Genomic DNA, 19,829 nt, shown 5'->3' on the forward strand with positions numbered 1-19,829 from the left:
TCTTTCTTTCTTTCTTTCTTTCTTTCTTTCTTTCTTTCTTTCTTTCTAAAAGACATGATCTCACCGTCTTGGCTGTCTTGGAACTCACTATGTAGACCAGGCTGGCCTCAAACTCAGAGTTCTGTCTGCTTCTGTCTCCCAGATTCTGGGATTACAGAGCACTAAATTTAAAGATGTGTGTTTCCACACCCATTTTAAATTGTGCAGGTCCGTCAGGGTCATCTTTCGCATTGTCCCCTGTGTTCGGCAGAGAGCTCCATGAAGGTCCCTGACAGGAAGTGCTTGGTAGGTTGTGGCTCTCGTCCCAAATTCCTCGTGCAGTAGCTCCCATAGTTTATAAATGAAGAGCCAGCCGGGCAGTGGTGGCGCACGCCTTTAATCCCAGCACTCGGGAGGCAGAGGCAGGCGGATCGCTTAGAGTTTGAGGCCAGCCTGGTCTACAAAAGCTACACAGAGAAACCCTGTCTCGAAAAACCAAAAAAAAATAAATAAATAAATAAATAAAAAATAAAAATAAATGAAGAGCCAAGTCTGACCAAGATTTTAGTGTTTTCCCCAGCTTTCTTTCATAGTAGCTAATAATAAAATTTAAATTACTATTAATTAAGCACTCTAAACCCAAAACTGAGATTCAGAATGCTTCCTTCAATTTTCAACCTTTTTGAGTTTTGGTGTACTGTCAAAAGTGGAAAATTCTATACCTGACTTCATCTGAGAGGTCACAGACAAAATACAGGTACATGACTGGGGTGTGTCTCTGAGGTTGAGCACTCGCTCACTTACATCAGAGCTTGGGTTTACTCTTCGGCACTCTAAGCACCGTCACCAAATGGAGGCACACTTGGTACTGTCTGAGACTCCTTTAGGCTGCATATTGGTAGATGTAAGACACAAACGGCTTTTTGTTTAGACTTGGGTCTTATCCCTAAAAACATTACAGAATCTGAAATCTAACATACTCCTGTTTCTACATGTTTCCAGTGTGGGACGTTCAGTCTGTACTCGGTAGTTGTTCCTATTTTACGCATTCTGCCCTTCTTCCTGGTCAGCGAAACGAGTGCACACACATTACCCAGCAGCACTCAGCATGGAAAGCACACAGTAGGTACTGCCTGACACTTGTTTTCATCTTAATCATTTTAATTTCACCTGTTTTGAAGTGAAGGTGTCTCCAAGGAAGAAGAATACGTGTCTAATGTGTGTTAAAACTTAATAGTATAAAAATAGACCTATTCTTGGCTGCATAGAAGTTTTGTTTGCCTCAGTAACATGCTTTTGACTATTTTAAGGAAATTATGGAAAATCTTGACTTCCTTCCCAATGGCATTCCCTTGAGGCCTGCTTCCATTGTGGCTGAGTTTACTTCAAATGAGTGGTATGTTACTCTGGGACTAGCTTCAGTAATAGGAAATGACTTGAGCAAAAATTGCAAGGAAGCAGAGGTCAGAGATCAGCTTTGAGTAAATTCAGCAGTAGAATGCAATAGTGATTTCCCACATCCCACATGGTGTTTGGGGCATTGAAGCTCTTCTGATTAAGAAAGGAAAAGAAGCCTTTGGCTGGCAGCAGGGGTGATGGGCTGTGCAGTGAGGTGTGGGAATTACAGCTGTTGGCAGCAGGGGTGATGGGCTGTGCAGTGAGGTGTGGGCATGCTGCCACCTACAGTGAAATATCCAGGAGTGAACAGTGGGTTTGCAAGTTTCTTAGAAGTAGATTAGACTATCAGAACATTTGTATACCCAGGCTACTTTATACCTGAGCCTGTAGAGAGAGAAATTGATTGGGATAAATATTCTAATTTTAAAAATGTTTTATTATTTCAGATGTTAATTCACTACATATGCAAATACTTTTAACTTTAAAGAGAAATGTGCCATATGTACTTACATTGAGCTAGAACTTGTAAGAATGTGTGACATAGTATTAACATTACATGTTGTTTATTTGTTGTTTTTACTCTGTAGTCCCAGCTGGCCTTGAACTTGAGATCCCTTTGCTTCAGCCTCGCAGGTTCTGGGATTAGAAGCGTGTACCACCCCTCCCAGTTCTTTCTGATACCAAACTAAGGTCATATTACATGCAGTTTCTTTGTGTTCTGGTTTTCATCCATCCTACTTGCGTTCTACCACCATGTTGTACGTACAGCCCCTTAGAAATTTAAAGCTGACTAGTTACTGGGATCATAGGGTAGAAAAGCTATTGAAATACAGCACAGGAGATTTCAAACAGACAAAAGTAAAGGGACAGCTGTGTCTGTGTTGCAGAGCGTGAAGGCTGTGTGTGGTAGGGGTGTTAAGAGCTGCCTTCTGAGGGACCTTAACACATCACTTTATGTATGTGGCCCTCCACTAGGGGAAAAAACTAGTATGGATTGTATCTCCCTCCCTCCCTTTCTCTCCCCTCTCCCTCTCTCTTTTATTTGCTTCATAGGTATAATTAATATGCAGTAAGAGTCACCAGTTTTAAGCATTCTTGGATTAGCCTCACAAACACGCGGCCTGGGAAACAGCACCATCTTAGAAGATGTCTTATCTCCAAAGTTCTGTGTCTCCTCTGCCCAGTGGTTAGGCAGCTAGTCACCTGCTTTCTGCACTTTCAGATTAGAACATCACTTTGTATGGAGCTTGTGAGGTTGACTTGGGTCACGTAGCAGAAGCTTTTGAAACATTGGTGCTGCATGTGTAGGGTTATAGATAGCCTCTGTATGATGCCTGTGCCATGTTTACTCACTTGCTGATGACATTTGGTTTGCTTGCTCTTCTCCCGTACTTTGGAGCCATTATGCTTAAATTTTTTATGAATGTTCATAAATACATTTTTAAAAAAGTTTTCCTTTCTTGTAAGCACCAAGAATAGATTGATGTGTTGTCTGATAAGGTGGTGATATTAATCGTAATAAACTGTCAGACAATCCTCAGCAGTGTGAGAGTTCCAGCTACTTGTACAGGACATTTTGTCCTTGTTTGGCACTAGTCACTGTGTAAGTGTGAGTGCTGTGTCCTTGTTGCTGTCATTGGCATTTGTGACATGGCAAGTGGTAGGTATGGGGCATCTTTTCATTTATAGAATCCTTTTGTTTTTAGTCAAATCTTCCTGATTTTTATTGTTGGCTTATTCATTTTGAAAGTTTTTTTTATATCATGAATGAATATTTTTATTAAGTATATTGCTCATATTTTTCTAGTATTTAGTTGGTGTTTTCATTTTTTCTTTACTAAAAAAATGGGAGGTGGAGCTAGAAAGATAGCTCAGTAGTTAAGAGCAATGGCTGATCCTCTAGAGGACCTGGGTTCAAATCTCAGTACCCACATGGTGGCATACAAGTGTCTGTAACTCCAGTTCCAGAGGATAATGTCCTCTTCTGGCCTCTGCAGGCACCAGACACCCACGTGATGCACAGACATACATGTGAACAAAACAACTATAATATTTGGTAGGTTGGTTTTGAGATAAAGTGTCATTTTGGGCCTTAGATTCTCAATCCTCTTTACAGGTTGATAGCAGAGCAATTTATTATTCCACACTGGTAAGAAGCTTACCAGACTCTTGTGTAGACGAAAAGGAGTGCACTGCAGTAAAGCCAATGACAGAGAGGAGCGCACTGCAGTAAAGCGGATGGTAGAGAGGAGTGCACTGCAGTAAAGCGGATGGTAGAGAGGAGTGCACTGCAGTAAAGCAGATGATATAGAGGAGTGCACTGCAGTAAAGCGGATGATATAGAGGAGTGCACTGCAGTAAAGCAGATGATATAGAGGAGTGCACTGCAGTAAAGCAGATGATAGAGAGGAGTGCACTGCAGTAAAGCAGATGATAGAGAGGAGTGCACTGCAGTAAAGCAGATGATATAGAGGAGTGCACTGCAGTAAAGCAGATGATAGAGAGGAGTGCACTGCAGTAAAGCGGATGGTAGAGAGGAGTGCACTGCAGTAAAGCCGATGATAGAGAGGAGTGCACTGCAGTAAAGCAGATGATAGAGAGGAGTGCACTGCAGTAAAGCAGATGATATAGAGGAGTGCACTGCAGTAAAGCCGATGATATAGAGGAGTGCACTGCAGTAAAGCCGATGATAGAGAGGAGTGCACTGCAGTAAAGCCGATGATAGAGAGGAGTGCACTGCAGTAAAGCAGATGATATAGAGGAGTGCACTGCAGTAAAGCAGATGGTAGAGAGGAGTGCACTGCAGTAAAGCAGATGATAGAGAGGAGTGCACTGCAGTAAAGCCGATGATAGAGAGGAGTGCACTGCAGTAAAGCGGATGATATAGAGGAGTGCACTGCAGTAAAGCCGATGATAGAGAGGAGTGCACTGCAGTAAAGCAGATGATATAGAGGAGTGCACTGCAGTAAAGCAGATGGTAGAGAGGAGTGCACTGCAGTAAAGCAGATGATAGAGAGGAGTGCACTGCAGTAAAGCCGATGATAGAGAGGAGTGCACTGCAGTAAAGCCGATGATAGAGAGGAGTGCACTGCAGTAAAGCAGATGATATAGAGGAGTGCACTGCAGTAAAGCAGATGGTAGAGAGGAGTGCACTGCAGTAAAGCAGATGATAGAGAGGAGTGCACTGCAGTAAAGCCGATGATAGAGAGGAGTGCACTGCAGTAAAGCGGATGATATAGAGGAGTGCACTGCAGTAAAGCCGATGATAGAGAGGAGTGCACTGCAGTAAAGCAGATGATATAGAGGAGTGCACTGCAGTAAAGCAGATGGTAGAGAGGAGTGCACTGCAGTAAAGCAGATGATAGAGAGGAGTGCACTGCAGTAAAGCCGATGATAGAGAGGAGTGCACTGCAGTAAAGCCGATGATAGAGAGGAGTGCACTGCAGTAAAGCAGATGATATAGAGGAGTGCACTGCAGTAAAGCAGATGGTAGAGAGGAGTGCACTGCAGTAAAGCAGATGATAGAGAGGAGTGCACTGCAGTAAAGCCGATGATAGAGAGGAGTGCACTGCAGTAAAGCGGATGATATAGAGGAGTGCACTGCAGTAAAGCCGATGATAGAGAGGAGTGCACTGCAGTAAAGCAGATGATATAGAGGAGTGCACTGCAGTAAAGCAGATGGTAGAGAGGAGTGCACTGCAGTAAAGCAGATGATAGAGAGGAGTGCACTGCAGTAAAGCCGATGATAGAGAGGAGTGCACTGCAGTAAAGCCGATGATAGAGAGGAGTGCACTGCAGTAAAGCAGATGATATAGAGGAGTGCACTGCAGTAAAGCAGATGGTAGAGAGGAGTGCACTGCAGTAAAGCAGATGATAGAGAGGAGTGCACTGCAGTAAAGCCGATGATAGAGAGGAGTGCACTGCAGTAAAGCAGATGATAGAGAGGAGTGCACTGCAGTAAAGCAGATGATAGAGAGGAGTGCACTGCAGTAAAGCAGATGATAGAGAGGAGTGCACTGCAGTAAAGCAGATGATAGAGAGGAGTGCACTGCAGTAAAGCAGATGGTAGAGAGGAGTGCACTGCAGTAAAGCAGATGATAGAGAGGAGTGCACTGCAGTAAAGCGGATGATATAGAGGAGTGCACTGCAGTAAAGCGGATGATAGACAGGAGTGCACTGCGGTAAAGCAGATTACAGAGAGGAGTGCACTGCAGTAAAGCCGATGATAGAGAGGAGTCCATGTGCAATAAGTATTCGGCTATGGTAGTCAGCATTGCAATGGGCACATGCCCCATTCTGCTTCTAAACAGCTTGTAGCTGATTTGTGAGGTGCCCTTATAACCTTAAACAAACAAACAAAAAAATCAAGACAGCATTCCTCTTGAGTAGTGAGAGTATCCGCTTTTTTTTTAATCTCTTTTTTTTTTATTATTAATTTATTCTTGTTACATCTCAATGGTTATCCCCTCCCTTGTATCCTCCCATTCTTCCCTCCCTCCCACTGTCCCCTTACTCCCCTCCCCTATGACTGTTCCTGAGGGGATTACCTCCCCCTCTATATGTTCATAGGGTATCAAGTCTCCTCTTGGTAACCTGCTGTCCTTCCTCTGAGTGCCACCAGGTCTCCCCCTCCAGGGGACATGGTCAAAGGTGAGGCACCAGAGTATGTGAGAAAGTCATATCCCACTCTCCACTCTACTGTGGAGAATGTTCTGTCCATTGTCTAGATCTGGGTAGGGGTTTAAGGTTTACCGCCTGTATTGTCCTTGGCTGGTGCCTTAGTTTGAGCGGGACCCCTGTGCCCAAATCTGCCTATCATAATGTTCTACTTGTAGGCTTCTAGGACCCTCTGGGTCCTTCTACTTTGCATTTCTCCCATGATTCTCTCATCTAGAATCCCACTAGAATGTCCTCTCCTCTGTCTCAGTTTCCTGGTAAGTGAAGGCTTTCGTGGGACATGCCCCTTGGGCTAATGTGCGAGAGTATTCGCTTTTACAATCTCTTCCCACCTGCAGGGGAGTATCCCAGCAGTGGCCCACTGTGTTGATTTTTACTAGGGGTGAGGTAGGGTTGGGAAAATGAAGGAACATGATGGCGGCAGCTCCTGGACAGGTGGTGGGGCTGGAGAAATGCCAGTGTTCCAGAGGGAGAAGAAACGTAGGCAAGTGTGTGAAATACAGTGTTGCTACTCTCAAGTTTGACTAGCATTTCAATGGAAGTGGATGCATATTTGGAGCACATCTTGAGTATATGGCTTGTGAGTTATTTTGAATGTGGAAATATTTGTAAAACCTCTTAAATAAAAATTTATTTTAAGCTTTATTTATTCTTACCTTATGGAGGTGGGTGTTTTATGAGTGGATGTTTTGCTTGCATATATGTCTGTGTACATATGTATGCAGAGCCTGCAGAGGACAGAAGGGAACTAGTGCTTGTGTCACCGTGTGGGTGCTGGGAGCTGAACCTGGTTCTCTGGGAAAGCAGCAGTGCTTCTAACCACTGAGCACCTCCAGCTTCCCATGGAAATATTTATAGACTATCCAGCTATCATCCAGCTAAGTTTTCATTGGAAAATACTTTAGTCCCTGTCAATGGTTTAAGTATTGGCTTGGGAAATATGTGGATATGTGTGTTTTTCTTTTGTGTCCTTGTGCTGAAAGCATGAATATTCCACAAGTGAGTGCTGCCTAACTTAGTGCCCAAGGATGGATGCCGCATTCTCATCCGGCGCACACAGATGCTGAAGCTGGCAGCATTTCCAACTAAGAAGCTCAGTGGACATGTGTGCATTCGGAGAAAACTCTTCCTATAGTTGATGTCAGAGACTTATTTGGAATCTTCCAAAAACTATTGCATAAAAACAATCAAAGATAGAATGATGGAAAGAATATTGACTTTATAAAAATAACATCAATGCGTGACAAATGAAAGACATTTAAAGTGCACAGTTTTGAGCTGGCACGTGTGAACACCCATGAAACTTTTGCCCCAGCGAGGTTAAGGAATAAGCATCCTGCCCAGTTTCTGTGTGATCTTTTGGCAGCAAGTCTTGCCTTTCTCTCATTGTGGGGGACTGACTATATTCTAAATTTTTTATTAAAATAGTAATTTTATGATTCATCTGTCAAATTGTGTGTTTTGATCATTGGTTCTTTTATTGCTGCACAGTATTCCATTGTGGGATAGTTATCACACAGTGGTCAGCCACTTGCCCGTGGGCTGAAGTGTGGCTGTCTCCTGTAAACGTCCTTGAAGAAGTCGCTGTGTGTCTTGTAGAGATCTCCAGCAATGGCATGTCAGCAAATAGACCCTTAGCTTTACCAGAAGCTACAACTTGTTTTCCAGAGTGGCTGCACCAGTTCACGTTCATTTGCATACATCTACCTTCACATGGGAGTTACGGCGCTAACACCTAGCCTGGCAGATCTGTAAGCTCAGCCATGGTACTGTGTGTCCTGTTTCACTCGTGTGTAGTTTTCTGTGGTGACTGGGGATCTTTGTTGTTGTAGGTTTTTGAGACAAAGTCTCATGTAGCCCAACCCTTGGACAGTTCTGCCTGGGCCCCAAGTGCCGGACTGGCAGGCATCCCACCGCCGCCGCCCAACCAGTGGAAACTGAGCATCTCTCTGCGTGGCTATTTCAGTGTGCCATACTGTCTTTATCTAAATGCTGTTCAAATCTTTTCTGCATTTTAATTTTGAGTTTTCTCATTTAGTTGAAAGCTTTATTTAAATATTCTAGATCTAAGTAAGTTTTTAGTCAAATGAATGTTATGCAAATACTATTTCTAGTCTGTGGCTTGTTTTACTGTAGTTTTTTAGAAGAGTAAAATTTTTATTTTAGTTTTAATCGTTTGACTTTTTTTCCCCTTTCAGTTCATGGTTGTGTGTGCATGTGTTTGTGCATTAAAACTTCAAACCTTGGGTCACTAATACCCTGTGTTGATTTCTAGTTTTAGAATTTTAGCTCACGTTAAGTTTTTAGTGTTCGTGTTGATGCTTATAAAAGCTGAGTTCTGAGAATTCTCTTGTCTGTATGGCTCTCCATTTTATAATCAGTATGGTTTATTGAAAAGATTTTTCCCCATTGAATTGCTATAACACCTTCATCAAAAATCATTTGACCCTGTGAGATAATTACTGTTTTCTGAAGTCTGTTATCTGTTGTGTTTGTGTCAGTATGACAACTTGTCATAATGACTATGGCTCAAGAAGAGAAGTTAAGATAGCCTTCTCTTTTAAAAAAAAAAATTCTTTTTACTGCTTTTTAGTATTTTATTTTCCCACAAGGCAGAATCATCTTTTAAAGTTTTATCCTCCAAAAGCCTGTTAAGATTTTGAAAAAAAAATATTTTATTTATTATGTATGTATATACATGGTGGAGGATGCACGAGGCTCATGTGGAGGTCAGAGGACACCTTGTGGACAGGTTATCAGGCCTGCACCAAGCACCCTTAACTACCGAGCATCTTACTGGCCCCCAAAACATCATAGGTCAGTACTGCATGTCTAGGTAAACGCTTGGTCACGGTGTGCTTACATGGGTGGATTGTATTTGCTGATATTTTGATGAACAGTTTTACATATGTGGTAGCACATATATGGTAATGATCTCAGCTTATTTATTTATTTATTTATTTATTTATTTATTATGTATACAGTGCTCGGCCTGCATGTACACCTGCTGGCCAGAAGAGGGCATTAGATCACATTATAGATGGCTGTGAACCACTGTGTGGTTGCTGGGAATTGAACTCAGAATCTCTGGAATAGCAATCAGTGTTCTTAACCTCTGAGCCATTTCTCCAGCCCAATCTCAGCTTTTCTTAATGTCCTTGGCTGTTTAGCAATCACTGATTGATAAAATGGTTGAGGATTTTGCTGCCCTTGAAGAGCACCCTGCTTGGTTCCCAGCAGTCATGGTGGCTCACAAGCATCTGTGACTCCAATCCCAGTGAGTCTTATGCCAACTTCTGACCTTCAAGGGCACCAAATACACACAAGGTGCACAAACATGCACACACACAAGCAAAACACTCAGCCACATAAAATAAATGTAAGTCTTCAAAAAATCATATTTGGGAACATCTGTCATAAGTCAGTGTAGGCCTGGAGGTGGGTTTTTGTTGTTGTTGTTGTTTATTTTGTTTTATTTCTGTGAGAAAGCTTTTAACTACAAAATAAGTGCATTTAGTATATATGGGGCTATTCAAATTAACCTTTTTTACTGAGTAACCTTTGGTATTTTTAAAAAATATTTTTATTTAATTTTTAAATTTATGTGCATTGGTGTGAGGGTGTCAGATCTTGGAGTTACAGACAGTTGTGAGCTGCCATGTGGGTGCTAGGAATTGAACCCAGGACCTTTGGAAGAGCAGACAGTGCCCTTAACCACTGAGCCAACTCTCTAGCCCCAACCTTTGGTATTTTGAGTCTTTGAAGGAATTTGCCCGTTCTCTAATCTGAGTTGCTGACTGACAGCCTCGCAGGGTCATGGAAAGTGTACTTGATCCTGGCTTTCCTTTCTTACGTTCATAACATGCATCAGTCATCTCTTTGTAGTTTTATATGTTGTATACTGTTCATTTATTCAGCATAGATATTATTATAGCAGTAGAACATGTATCATACTATTTATTATTAGATATTATAGCAAACACAATAAAATCCCTCTTTAATAGCTGAATTGATAAAGTGGACCATTTAACTGGCATTGCTGTTTTTTGTCTTTTGAGACAGGGTCTTTTATAAGCTCACTGTGTAGACCAGGCTTCAAACCCAGAGATCCTCTTGCCTCTGCCTCCCCAAGTGCTGGGATTAAAGGTGTGTGCCACCATGCCTGGATTTAACTGATAGTATTTCACTTTTGTTTTTGTTTTTGTTTTTTAGTTTTTTGAGACAGGGTTTCTCTGTGTAGCCTTGGCTGTCCTGGACTCGTTTTGTAGACCAGCCTGGCCTCGAACTCACAGTGATCCACCTGCCTCTGCCTCCCCAAGTGCTGGGATTATAGGTGTGTCAAAGCTGCTGCTTCTGCTGCTCCTCCTCCTCCTCCTCCTCTTTACTTTCTATTGATTCTTTGTGAATTTCACCTCATTCTCCCCAAACCCACTCATCACCCTGTCCCTTTGTATCCACCTTTGCCCTTGCAACCTCCCTCACAAAGGAAAATAAAAAATAAAAATAACGATAAAATAAAAACAAAACAAAAGCATCTTGTGGGAGCTATAGTGTCCCACAGTACACCCTTTTGTCCACACATCTTTACCTGGAAATGTTCACTGCAGTGAGTCACTTGTCAGGTTCGAGGCCTCTGGCTTCTGCTGCACCATCAACACTGGATCCTCAGCAGGACTCCTCCGATTTCCTGTTCTTGCCTTGTGTCATGGAGATTCTGCAGCTTTGGATCTGCAGGACCAGGCCCTTCACAGCTCCAGCAGTTCATGGATGGGGGGTGGATGTTGGGGTAGGTCAACTCAAAGCCCTGGTTCTGGGCCTGGGCCCTCCAGATAGCTCACACAATGGCGCAGCTGGTCAGGGTCAGGGTGGTCTCAGCCACTGCTGCACCACTAGGGTCAGCTCTACTGTGCTGCCCAGGCGAGGTGCAAGGCCCACTCTCCTCTGAGGGCTGTAGCTGGTGAGGAACAGGACAAAAAAGCTTATTATTCTGCTCACAGTTAATTTGTGGTAGTAGAAAGGACACCACATACCTTTGTAATCAGCATTTCCCACTTGGTATACTAAAATGAATCTACTGGGTCTTGATATGTCTTTTAAAAATATATCTACCTATCTAATGTTAGATTGTTTTAATGTCTACATAAGTGCCTTCTTTTCTCTTTGTAAAGGTTTTTTTCCTTCCCTATCTTCCCCTGAACCTTCTATTTGTAGCAAAGTTGACCTTGAATTTGAAATCCTCCCAGTCAGCCTCCAGAGTGTTGGGAATTACAGGTGTATGCTATCACACCTGGTATAAACCTATTTGGAACAATTTCAAACTTTAAAAAAAAATCTATAAAATGAAAAGTGTCGGGAGGACCGTGCTTTACAAGTTAGACTGACCTATTATTGACAGTTTCTCACATTGCTTTGATGTTTGCTGTCCGTCCCCCCCCCCACTGTACATGCATGCAGTCTTAAAGGGTTTTTATGGGCTGTGGAGTTGGTAGACTGCTTGCTTTGCAAGCATGAGGAGCTAAGTCTTTCATCCCCCAGAATCCATGTGAAAAAGCCAGGCACAGTGGCACATGCTTGTAATCCCAGCACCAGGGAAGCAGAGGCAGATCCTGGGGCTCATTTCACTGTCCTGCCAGCTGCCAGCCTGGCCTATTTGGTGGCTGCAGGCCAGTGAGAGAACCTGTCTCAACAACAGACAAAAACCCAAGGCGAGTGACTTCTGAGGAGTGACATCTGAGGCTGTCCTCTGGCTTGCTCGCACATGCAGACACGCTGACACAAAAAGAATTTTTGTATATAAAAGAACTGTGAAGTATGAAGTGCTGGGGTGTGGATCATCTTACCCCATGATTATATAGTATTTAAGATGCAATTAAGCTAAATCTTGTAGAAAAGACTTAGGATATAAATCCTTATATTGTCTTTTTGTTGTTCACTTAAAATCTCGAGAGGCTTGGGTTGCCTCTCAGTGGTAAAGAGCCTGCCCGACAGCGCCGAGGGCTTTGGTTTGATCCCCACCACCAATAGCTTCAGTCCACCCCCTCTCACCTCAGATAACACAAAGCCAAACAAAACAAAACAACTAAATGTTGAACATAGCCTCCTGACACACATTTGCAATCCCAGCACTTGAGAGGTTGAGGCAGGAGGATCATAATTTCAAGATCATCCTGGTCTATAAGATGAGATCTTTCTTTAAAAAAATAGCAAAAAACAAACAAAAAAAAACAACAACAACAACAACAACAACAAAAACCCAAAGACAACCCCAAGGGCCTGTGATGTAGTTCAAAGGCAGAGCTGCCGCTGCCTGTTGGGTTCCCGTCATGCTTGTTCCTAGAGACCCAGTTCCTTGATGAAAAGTTGCCACAGTGCTTTGCCCTTACAGGCTGTGCTTACAGGATTTGCTTTCTGGCCCTTGTTTTTTGTGGTCCTTACTGCCCTCTTTTGCTCAAAAACTTGTTCTAAAACGGAGAACAATATAGTGTGGGGTTTTTTGTTTGTTTGATTGATTGTTTTTGGGGTGTGTGTGTGTGTGTGTGTGTGTGTGTTTTGTTTTTGAGACAGGGTCTGTAGGCCTGGGTAGTCTAGAGTTCACCACAAAGAGCAAACTGGCCTCAAGCTTGCAACATTCTTCCTACCTGTCCCTCTGTCAGGATTACAGGTGTCTGCCACTATGTCCTGTGACAGTGTGTTCTTTTAGGCTCTTACTTGTGTCAGAGGGAGGATCCTTGTCCACCACTAGGTCACACTGGCTCTCCACCTTTCCCTTCAGTACTTCACTGCTCTCCACTCCAACTTCTGGACCTCTTGTCATTGTGGCTCCCGGGAGCTCTGGTCTCTGTAGCTAAATGTAAGCACACAGGAAAGCTAAACTTACTTCAGAAGATTTTAAAGTTCTAGAAGACCTGTGATGACAGCCAGCAAAGGTTCTGTGCAGTGTGAAGGGCCTCTGCCCATCATAGTACAGGGTCTGAATCATCACGAGAGACATCAGAATATGCTAGCAGCCACCATCGGCATCCCCAGAGAAACCTGTGCTCAGGGAGCTGTGTGCCTGAGTGAGTGAGTGACCTTTGCCGGTAACAAGGACGTGTGTGCAGATGTGTGCACCCAGGCTCCCTCTTCCTCTTTAGTTTATATGTTTATGTTTATATGTTTAGTTATATGTTTGTTTTAGAACAACAAAACAAAGGCCAGGGCTTTAGTAAACATGTCAGAAATAGTTTCTCCTAGTAGTTAGATGCCCTTTTAGATGAATGTCTTTAAATTAAAAACTAAACCGAAACACCTTGAATCTCTCTGACCAATGTTCCTAGGGTCCAAACTTTCTGCAGAAAGACAGCTCCGCATCAGATCAAAGACAGCTGTCCAGGTGAGCGTATAGGTACATAGACAGCTCTCTGGAAATGAGCCTTTGAAGGATTGCCAGCCCTGCCTACCACCTGGGGGACCGCCAGGCTGGTTCACTGTGCGGGTGACTGTGGTGATGGAGTTGCCACACAGTCAGAGAGAAGAGAAGGGGAGCAGAGCGAGGCAAAGGCCACAGATTTCGTGGGTGGTTTTGGTCTCTTTTAAAATACGAGCCAGCACTGTTTAAATTGTCCTTTTAGTGTGAAGGAAGGAATTTTCAAAGCTTCTGTGTTGCCATTTTCATAAGTGGCATAAAATCATTCAGAAGGCAAGATACTATCACAGGTAGCCTATGTATACAAAAGTTGTCCTGAGATTTTCATGGGATTTGATTAAACTCATGGATCTACAGAAAAGATTTGACATACTTACCTTTTTCAGCCCATGAATACGTTGTTTGCCCATTTAGACTTTTTAACAAGTATTTTTCCATCTGAAAATATTTTTGATAATTGTTTTATTTCATACACGTGAATAACGTATTTGGGTTTTTTTAAAGCCCCCATCACTCTTATCCCCTCCGACTCCCACTGAACCCCTTCTTCCCGATAAGGCCGTCGTCCCCCACCCCACCCTCCCCATCATGTCTTGTTGCTTTGTGACCCACAGGGTAGAGTTAGGGCCGCGTTCAAGATGGGTACAGAGTTATTACTAGAACAGGGGCAGGTTGCCAGCAGATGCATCACTAATTATCTAGGCTTTGGTTTCTTCTGTCATCTTTTTTGTAGATTTTACTATATATGTACTATACAGTACCTAGTTTTTATTTAATTTGGATAATTTTTCATATATTCACATTAATATATAGAAATGTGATTCTGTTGGGGGTTGGATTTTATATTGGCAACTTTGCTAAATTTGCTTATTCTAAGTAATTCTCTCTTTTCCTTTTTCTTCTTTCTCCTTGGTATTATGTACACAATTATCTACTCTGCAAATGGATAGTTTTATTTCTTTGAAAAAAATCATTTTAATCTTCTGTGTCCAGGGCTTCTGGTAGCATGTTGAATGAAAGTGGCAGCGAGAGCTGGACCTCACGGTAGCGTTTTCTCAGTTGAGGTTCCCTCCTTTGAGGGAACTCCAGCTTGTGTCAAGTTGACATAAAACTAGCCAGCACACACTTGTAATCCTAGTGTTGGGGAGGAGATTGGGGTCCCTGGGCTCACTGGCCAGCTAGACAGCCAGCTCCAGGCCTAGGAGACCCTGTCCAAAACATGAGGTGGAAGACACATGAGATTTTTCTTCTACATGCTTGTGCTTGCACACTCACACAAACATGCACCTACATGAGCCCACACTCCCTGTCACACACACACAGCACTTAAACAAATTGACTTTATACTTTTTTTTTTTACTTTGTACTTTTTGTTTGTTTGTTTGTTTGAGACAGGGTTTCTCTGTGTAGCCTTGGCTGTCTTAGACTCACTTTGTAGACCAGGCTGGCCTTGAACTCAGAGATCTGCCTGCCTCTGCCTCCTGAGTGCTGGGATTAAAGGCGTGCGCCACCACGCCCGGCTGACTTTGTACTTTTAAAATCATCTGTGTTTTTATTGGTGGTGGTGGTTTGTCCATGTGCTGTGGGAGAATGCACACATGTCATAGCACACTTGTGACGGTCAGAGGACAATCTCGTGGAATTAGTTCTTATTCCGCTTTTATGTGAGTTCTAGAGATACAATTTAGATCGCTAGTGTTAATCCTGAGATTTGCCAGAGAAAAACCAGTTCCACCATTTTGGGTCAAATTTGAGTTAACTTTTATTAAATATTATATACTGACCAAGAGATGGGCTTTGGTCAGGACCACTTCCTGGTACTTTCAGAGTGGCTCTAGACACATACTGCATACTCACAGGCCACCGTACTCTTTCCAAGAGGCTTTTCTTATATTCCAACAACTACAACTCCTAGCATCCCAGGAGGTTACCTGCTTCTTGGGCAGGTGGAACTTACAGGTTAATTTGGGGTATTACATTCAGGGAGTGATCCTGACCAAAATCCATCTCTTGGTCAGTATTTACTATTTAATAAAGTTTGCTTCAAATTTGGTCCAAAATGGTGGATTTGGGTTTTCTCAGGATTAACACTAGACTTACACAGCAAGCACTTTACCCACTGAGGCATCTCACCAGCCCGGGTTTGTACTTCAATATGCTGAAAGATAAGTTTATACTTTATCTTTCACATAATAAAACTGGTGAGAGCAGAAACAAAGATTTAGTCACAGAGTATCTTTCTTACTTGAGGGCTCCATACAAACCAGAATGCAGCCTTTTGTTGAAACAAAATCTTGAACAAATAGAACTTTAAAGGAGGTATGGAGGTCATTAGCAGTGAGCCTCGCATAGTGTCACTGCTTCAACAAGTCTTAGCTTCCACTTTCAGGCTTTCCACAAAGCACAGGTTTGGTTAATAAGCAAACTAAAAATTAGTAGGTTGTTGTGCATTAAAACAAGGCAGCAGGGTTGCCAGGAGCAGTCAGGGAGGACGTCACTGTGAATGGAGAAGGCAGCACTATGAAAAGGTCATCCTAGGCAAGATGGGTTCTTGGCATAGAATGTGGGGGCCCTCCTGAGCCCTGCCTGTGCAGCCTTTTCTCTTCTTGGACCTTATGGAGGATTTAAGTGTCCTCTTCTCCATCAGCTGAAAGAGACCGCGTGGATCTGAAGGTAAAGGCTGTTAGGCACACAATCTTGAGTGCAGTTTGTGCTTTTAGTAGGTATTTGCATTGCTGCTTTCATCAAAAATTCAGAATGTATTAAGAGACAGCTCATCTAGTTATCAGTTGCAATATTTGGGTGTGGTGGCGCACGCCTTTAGTCCCAGCACTTGTGAGGCAGAGGCAGGGGGAGCTCTAAGTTTGAGGCCAGCTTGGTCTACAGTGAGTGAGTTCCAGGACAGCCAAGGCTGCACAGAGAACCTGGTCTCAAACCCCCCCCCCCAGTAATTATGGTAAAGAGCGACTTGCCACTCCTCCCATTCTCAACCATCCCCTTTCAATTCTGGGGATTGAACACAAAGCCTTGTACTGACGAGGCAAAGTGTCCAGCATGTGCATCAGTTTTGAGGTCATATTATAAGCTAGGACTAGAGGGACCGTAACCAGCAAATGTCACCTTTTCCAGGACAGATTCCAGCATTGCCACCCAAGCAAAGAGATGGGCTTCACCATAGTACCATTTTTTGGATGTTGTATATGTGCTAAGGACTAGAAGAGCTGAGCAGAAATGAAGAGTTTGGCTCTGGTTTAAAAAAAAACTGCATATAATGTATGGAGTTTCCCAAAAATAGCATCACCGAGCTTACTGCATGAAGAGGCTGGCATGCTCAGTGAGCAGCATGGAGCCTCCGGTTAGGCAGTCTAGTCAGCTAGTTTGCTACCGCCCTTTGACATCCTTTTGTCCTGCTACAGAAGCAGGCCTGTGAGACTGCATGGTGAGCCTTATCTCTGCTCTGTAACTCCAACAGATCCCGTGAGCTCCACATCCAGCCTAGTGGTACATTCTCAGTTCACGTGCTTAAGAAAAAAGAAGCTCTATGATTTAGGGCTTTCAGATAAAAGAACTGCAGAGACAGCTGAGTACCCATCTACGCCTCCCTCGGCTCCCCATTACTAGCATGTTATACTAGTATTTACTTTTTAAAACAATTAGCAAACCAGTATTGAGCCAGTAAACAGTTCCTCAGCTTTCTTTGGTCTTAGCACACTGCTCCCTTTATGTTCTAAAATCCCTTCTAAGATTTACAGCCGTGGCTCCTTAGGTTTTCCTTGTCTGTTGTGGATAACCTTGACAGTTTTGAGATTCACTAACTAATCCCGTGTTTTGTAAGTCAGTGGTCCTTACTTGGGATTTGTTTAGGATTTTTTCTCATGATTAGACTGAAATTGTATATTTTCGGAAGGATTTTTCTTACGTCATACCAACGGTGCATATTATTGACACGACTCTTCACAGTCACTGTCAGTCTTGGTCTAGCTGACGTCTCTCCGCTGTCGAGTTGCTCTCCCTTCCCATACTGCATTCTTTAGAAGGAAGCCATATTGTGTTTTAAGAAGTAAGGAGTGGCACCCCTTCCCTTTTTTTCAGTCTCATTAAGCCCAGATTGGTCTTGAACTTACGATGTAAGTGAGACTGGCCTTGAACTACTACTGCTCATTCTGCCTCCACCTGCCTAATGCTAGGGTTATATGTGTATTCATCCCATCCTGTCCAGTAGGAGTTAGCTTTTTTTTTTTTTTTAAGATAGAAAATACATGCTAATTTAGTGGCAAACTTATTTGATACTACACGGCAACCATCTTGGAGTTGAGGATAGTATATGGTGGGAACCACCCTCTCGAGAACACCTGTGCTGGAGACTGCCTGGCCCTCTGGCTGACGTAGTAGGGCCACTGCCACTGTCACTCAACAGCTGGGCCGAATGTCAGTCCTGCAGCAGAAAGTTGGTGGCCACATTGGGTTCATTGTTCGAGGCCCTCAGGGCCTCCAAGGCATCTCCTCTAGAAAATCCCATCTCCATGAGCCAGACAACCTGCTCTTCAGAAACTTCCGGGGGAGGAGATGCTCGCTCACTGTTCAGACCAACGACCATCTTGATAGTTGATATTTCGTTGCTTACGTAAAAGGGGGGGGCGAGCCAATTCCAATTGATCATTCCTCTCTGCTGCTGCTGTTGTCACCTCACTTGTGCAGACAGAGAGCATCAGCTGCTGGTTAAGCCGCTCCATCCACTGTTGCCTCTGGATGTCTACTGTGGCTCCTATCCTGGCTGCTGGGTTCTGAAGACGAGAAGATGTGCTCAAGAGCCCAGGAGAAAAACTGGACCACCCTGCCACGGGCACAGAGCACCCGGTGAACCCGGAACACTCTGTGCTCACAGCACATGCTGGAGATAAGTCCACTTACGGCTGCAATCCAGATGTAGGAGCCAGAGGTGAAAAGCTGTAGTCCCAATATATAAACCAGTGTCTTGTTTGTCATGGACAATGGACCCAGAATTTGTGCCACTTGTACTCTTGGGATGGAGCAATAAAATAGTACAAAGAGAGCAAACACATGTGCCAAGAACCCAGAAGGTAAATTATTGGCCACAGTGACCCCAAATGAATAGTGCACAGCTTCCACAAGGACAAAGTCAAACAAGGTTGCCAACACCCAGGAGCCCAGCAAAAAGGAAGCAAACTTGCTGCTTCCATAGCTTTTTTCACGTACTGTGAAGTTGTAAATAAGAAGACTACTACAGAAAGTGCCCTTCAAATCAAGGTAGACCATCCTTCCGCATATCAGCCTCCAAACCTGGAAGTCGTTCTCGACGGCATGGACGTCAACAGAAGGGACAGGGCACAGGGGACTAGCAAAAGACTCATCGACAGAGGAGCAAAACCCATTGAAACCCATGCTGGTGTACAGGGGGCCTGCCGGGCCCAGAGACCCCACGCAGCATTGGGCGGGGGGGGGGGGGGGGGGGGGCCGCAGAGAGCCCACCAGCAACTGCGCAGGCGCACTGGTGGCCAGGGAGCGAAGTCGGCTTGGTTTGGTGCTCCCGAGCCTCCAGGAGGACTGTGCATGCGCAGCCTGTGGGGCGGGCATGTTTGGCCTGCCGGAGCTAGGAGTTAGCTTCCTGATAGCAAGAGTTTCTATATAAGTTATTTGCATTCTGCATGGAGATATGTCCTTTCTTCCCTAACTTTCACTCAACAATTTGCTCATTTCAATATGGACTCATGGGTGTTCTATACTGGGTTCTAGCCCAGTGCCCCTAGGTCTGGGGCTCAAATTGCTCTAGCCTTGGGACGTTTGGGTTACTTCGCTATACCGGTTCCCGTTAGTATGTTTTAAGTAGTTGGGTAGTTTCTTCTTAGTACTGTCTGCTGTCTGCCCCTCTAAGATGCTCTGGTCCCATTGTGTGTGTGTGTGTGTGTGTGTGTGTGTGTGTGTGTGTGTGTGTGTGTCTTATCCCGGCCCTAGAAGCAGACATTTCTCTAAAAGCCCCAATTCACACTGCGTTGTAGAATAGTCTTAGAAATGAGGCTATTTGTAGGTTGTAGATGTGGTTTTACTGCTGGTGTGTCACTGAATACGGAAGTATGTGTCTTTATCCTAACATTACATCTAGCCGTCTCCCTTAGGTTTTAGGGTTTTTGTTTTTTTGAGATTTGTTTTTATCTTCATGTGTTGGTGTTTGCCTGTGCAGTATGTATGTAGTGCATGCAGAGGCTAGAGGACCCCCTAAGCTGGAGTTACAGATGGTTGTTAGCTGCCTATGGGTGCTTGAAGTCCACCCTAAGGTCTCTGGGAGAGCAGCCAGTCCTCTGATGCTGAGCCGTCTCTCCCATACCTGCCTGTATTTGTAGCAGTCAGTATC

General features: G+C 43.8%; 1 protein-coding gene and 1 pseudogene across 3 annotated transcripts in view; one reads left to right on the forward strand and one right to left on the reverse strand.

Moving 5' to 3' along the window:
• TMEM131 (transmembrane protein 131) overlaps window positions 1–19,829 on the forward strand; it is a 148,402-nt gene that overhangs the window by 23,594 nt on the left and 104,979 nt on the right. The gene's annotated exons all lie outside the window — the stretch shown is intronic.
• LOC311581892 (ubiquitin-associated domain-containing protein 2-like) lies at window positions 17,721–18,826 on the reverse strand (annotated as a pseudogene). Its single transcript has one exon. The product of its transcript is annotated as a ubiquitin-associated domain-containing protein 2-like (transcript).

Source organism: Acomys minous (assembly GCF_964271855.1).
Source record: "Acomys minous genome assembly, chromosome: 13".
In the NCBI taxonomy this organism is placed as follows: Eukaryota; Metazoa; Chordata; class Mammalia; order Rodentia; family Muridae; genus Acomys; species Acomys minous.